The sequence below is a fragment of the Hemiscyllium ocellatum genome (assembly GCF_020745735.1).
Source record: "Hemiscyllium ocellatum isolate sHemOce1 chromosome 15 unlocalized genomic scaffold, sHemOce1.pat.X.cur. SUPER_15_unloc_2, whole genome shotgun sequence".
In the NCBI taxonomy this organism is placed as follows: Eukaryota; Metazoa; Chordata; class Chondrichthyes; order Orectolobiformes; family Hemiscylliidae; genus Hemiscyllium; species Hemiscyllium ocellatum.
In genome coordinates this window covers 930,596-935,595 of record NW_026867456.1, presented here as the reverse complement: position 1 = coordinate 935,595, position 5,000 = coordinate 930,596, and positions in this window count along the sequence as shown.

Here is a 5,000-nt window from a genome sequence, read left to right as displayed (position 1 = left end):
TGAAGGGGGTGTTTCTGAATTTGGGCCCTTTTTGAGTGGCATTGCCGGATGGGTTTTGTGTTGAAGGCTTCCAAATCGGGTAGCTCAGCCGGATTTGACCCCGGCGGTTCTACCGACTGTCACGCCTTCGAGGGGGGACTGTTGTCTAAGTTCAGGCCGAATTTGGTGAATTTCCTAAGTCGGGAAGTGGTCCCAACGGGTTTGGGAGTGAACCTAACTGCTCATACCAACTTTGAGGCTTTGGGGCCGGGTAGCACAGTCGGATTTGACCCGGCGGTTCTGCCGAATGCCTGGCCTTCGAGGGGGGCCTGCCCTCTGAGTTCAGGCCGAATTTGGTGATTTTCCTAAGTCGGGAAGTGGTCCAAACGGGGATGGGAGTGAACCTGACAGTCATACCGACTTTGGGGCTTCCAAGCCGGGTAGCTCAACCGGATTTGATCCGGCGGTTCTAGCGACTGCCACGGCTTCGAGGGGGGACTGTTGTCTAAGTTCAGGCCGAATTTGGTGAATTTCCCGAGTCGGGAAGTGGTCCAAACGGGGATGGGAGTGAACCTGACAGCTCTTACCGACATTGAGGCTTCGGGGCCGGGTAGCTCAGTCGGATTTGACCGGCGATTCTGCCGACTTCCACGCCTTCGAGCGGGGACTCTCCTCTAAGTTCAGGCCGAATTTGGTGAATTTCCTAAGTCGGGAAGTGGTCCAAACGGGGATGGGAGTGAACCTAACTGCTCATACCAACTTTGAGGCTTTGGGGCGGGTAGCACAGTCGGATTTGACCCGGCGGTTCTGCCGAATGCCTGGCCTTCGAGGGGGGCCTGCCCTCTGAGTTCAGGCCGAATTTGGTGATTTTCCTAAGTCGGGAAGTGGTCCAAACGGGGATGGGAGTGAACCTGACAGCTCATACCGACTTTGGGGCTTCCAAGCCGGGTAGCTCAACCGGATTTGATCCGGCGGTTCTAGCGACTGCCACGGCTTCGAGGGGGGGACTGTTGTCTAAGTTCAGGCCGAATTTGGTGAATTTCCCGAGTCGGGAAGTGGTCCAAACGGGGATGGGAGTGAACCTGACAGCTCTTACCGACATTGAGGCTTCGGGGCCGGGTAGCTCAGTCGGATTTGACCCGGCGATTCTGCCGACTTCCACGCCTTCGAGCGGGGACTCTCCTCTAAGTTCAGGCCGAATTTGGTGAATTTCCTAAGTCGGGAAGTGGTCCAAACGGGGATGGGAGTGAACCTGACAGCTCTTACCGACTTTGGGGCTTCCAAGCCGGGTAGCTCAACCGGATTTGATCCGGCGGTTCTAGCGACTGTCACGCCTTCGAGGGGGGACTGTTGTATAAGTTCAGGCCGAATTTGGTGAATTTCCCGAGTCGGGAAGTGGTCCAAACGGGGATGGGAGTGAACCTGACAGCTCTTACCGACTTTGGGGCTTCCAAGCCGGGTAGCTCAACCGGATTTGATCCGGCGGTTCTGCCGACTGTCACGCCTTCGAGGGGGGACTGTTGTATAAGTTCAGGCCGAATTTGGTGAATTTCCCGAGTCGGGAAGTGGTCCAAACGGGGATGGGAGTGAACCTGACAGCTCTTACCGACTTTGAGGCTTCGGGGCCGGGTAGCTCAGCCGGATTTGATCCGGCGGTTCTGCCGACTGTCACGCCTTCGAGGGGGGACTGTCCTCTGAGTTCAGGCCGAATTTGGTGAATTTCCCGAGTCGGGAAGTGGTCCAAACGGGGATGGGAGTGAACCTGACAGCTCATACCGACTTTGAGGCTTCCAAGCCGGGTAGCTCAGCCGGATTTGACCCGGCGATTCTGCCGACTTCCACGCCTTCGAGGGGGGGACTGCCCTCTGAGTTCAGGCCGAATTTGGTGCATTTCCCGAGTCGGGAAGTGGTCTCTGTCACAACGGGGGCAAGTGTCTGAAGAGGTAAAGTGAGTAACCAGCACAGCTTAGGGAAGGGTTCCAAAGTTCTCAACAATGTGAATTCGGTTACCAGGAAAGCTTAGGAAAGTTGCCTGACTGTCCCAAACGAATGAACTGCAAAACTTAGGGAACATGCCCGAAGATGCTTAAAAGTGTGAAATCAGTAAGCAGGAAAGCATAGGAAAGTGCCTGAAAGTGCTAAATGAGTAACATGAAAAACGTAGAAAAATGCCCGAAAATGTTTAAAAGTGTGAACTCAGTAACCAGCAAAACTTAGTAAAACGTTGGAAAAGCAGAAATGAGTAACCAGAAAAACTTAGAAAAATGTTTGAAAATGAGAAATGAGTAACCAGAAAAACTTAGAAAAATGTTTGAAAATGAGAAATGAGTAACCAAGAAAACTTAGAAAAATGCCCAAAAAGAAGAAATCAGTAACCAGAAAAACTTAGAAAAATGTTTGAAAAAGAGAAATGAGTAACCAGAAAAACTTAGAAAAATGTTTGAAAATGAGAAATGAGTAACAAGAAAACTTAGAAAAATGCCCAAAAAGAAGAAATCAGTAACCAGAAAAACTTAGAAAAATGTTTGAAAATGAGAAATGAGTAACCAAGAAAACTTAGAAAAATGTTTGAAAATGAGAAATGAGTAACCAAGAAAACTTAGAAAAATGCCCAAAAAGAAGAAATCAGTAACCAGAAAAACTTAGAAAAATGTTTGAAAATGAGAAATGAGTAACCAAGAAAACTTAGAAAAATGCCCAAAAAGAAGAAATCAGTAACCAGAAAAACTTAGAAAAATGTTTGAAAATGAGAAATGAGTAACCAGAAAAACTTAGAAAAATGTTTGAAAATGAGAAATGAGTAACCAAGAAAACTTAGAAAAATGCCCAAAAAGAAGAAATCAGTAACCAGAAAAACTTAGAAAAATGTTTGAAAATGAGAAATGAGTAACCAAGAAAACTTAGAAAAATGCCCGAAAAGAAGAAATCAGTAACCAGAAAAACTTAGAAAAATTTTCGGCCAAGTGTGAAAAATATTCTAAGTGTCAGCGGAGGAAAATGCCGAAGCATCGGGAAAGATTCAAAAACTCATGCCGAACATGAGTTCCGAAGTGCCGGAGGAACTGGGCGAATTGAGCCCGGCGGTTGGCCAGATGTCGTTTTGAGTCTGCAGCCCGAAAACTTTAACTTTGTCTGCCGCGGAAGTCTGGACCGGGAAAAATCCAAACGGTTTTGCCGGGTTCGAGTTCCAGAGCGAAGCAGTCGAATTTGAAATTCAGACCCATTCAGTGCCACTTGACATTGTGACACAGTGAGGTTGGCGGGGTACCCGGAGATTTCTGGGAACACGATTTTTAGAACAAAATGGCGGCGCGGGACCACTTTGAAAGGCATCCGAAAAAAGGTTCCGCGGGCAGAGCACTTGAATGACAGGCCTGTGTGCATGCCCAAGAGCTCTCGGAAGTCTAATTTTTGACACTTTGTCAAATTTTCGACAGACTTACCCAACTCTTGCTGCCTGTTCTAAGAATCAGTCAGAGGCCTGTGCGGCGGTCTCTTGACACTTTGGAGGGCGGGCAAACCCCACGTTGACTCCGGCCGTCCCTCCAAAAGGCACTTGCTATTGGGGGAAAGGATTGCAAGTAGCCTGGTTCCCGTGGGAGCGGCCAGGAAGGGTGCAGGCTGGCCCTTGCCTGAGCATTCCCAAAACCCTCTTCCGCTGAGAGCAGACCTCGCACGCCGCACTACCGGCTCTGGGAGTGGTTGGCCGCTATTGTACATAGTCCGGTCCTTCCTCTGCCACCCGGCAAGTGCGATGGCTCTGCCGCCCTGCGGTGCTCGTCACCCAGGTTTGGGGAACACGATACTTAGAACATGTTGGCGGCTCGGGACCTGCAGGCGAAAGGGGCCCCGTGGTGCTGAGCACATCGACCTCGGGTCTCAGTGCAAGCCGGAGAGTTCGCGGAAGTCTTAAAAGATTTTGACATCTGCTCAAATCTTTGACAGGCTTGCCTGACTCTTTCCGTCCGTTCTAAGAATCAGTCGGAGGCCGGGGCGGGGACGGTCTCTTGACACACGGAGGGTTGGCTTCCCTCCTCAGGTGTTTGTGTCGAAAATGAAGGCGAGAGATGCAAGCGTCCTGGTTCCCCTGGGTGCTGCCAGCAAGGGTGCAGGCTGACCCTTGCCTGAGCACTCCCAAAAGCCTCTTAAGCTGAGAGCAGGCGCCGCACTACCGGCTCTGGGAGTCGTTGGCCGCTATTGTACATAGTCCGGTCCTTCCTCTGCCACCCGGCAAGTGCGATGGCTCTGCCTCCCTGCGGTGCTCGTCACCCAGGTTTGGGGAACACGATACTTAGAACATGTTGGCGGCTCGGGACCTGCAGGCGAAGGGGGCCCCGTGGTGCTGAGCACATCGACCTCGCGTCTCAGTGCAAGCCGGAGAGTTCGCGGAAGTCTTAACAGGCTTGCCTGACTCTTTCCGTCCGTTCTAAGAATCAGTCGGAGGCCGGGGCGGGGACGGTCTCTTGACACACGGAGGGTTGGCTTCCCTCCTCAGGCGTTTGTGTCGAAAATGAAGGCGAGAGATGCAAGCGTCCTGGTTCCCCTGGGTGCTGCCAGCAAGGGTGCAGGCTGACCCTTGCCTGAGCACTCCCAAAAGCCTCTTAGGCTGAGAGCAGGCGCCGCACTACCGGCTCTGGGAGTCGTTGGCCGCTATTGTACATAGTCCGGTCCTTCCTCTGCCACCCGGCAAGTGCGATGGCTCTGCCTCCCTGCGGTGCCCGTCACCCAGGTTTGGAGAACACGATACTTAGAACATGTTGGCGGCTCGGGACCTGCAGGCGAAAGGGGCCCCGTGGTGCTGAGCACATCGACCTCGCGTCTCAGTGCAAGCGGAGAGTTCGCGGAAGTCTAAAGCTTTTGACATTCGCTCAAAGCTTTGACAGGCTTGCCCGACTCTTTCCGTCCGTTCTAAGAATCAGTCAGAGGCGGGTGGGGAGGTCTCTTGACGCAAGGGGAGGGGTGGCGTCCCTCCTCAGGCGCTTGTGTCGAAAATGAAGGCGAGAGATGCAAGCGTCCTGGTT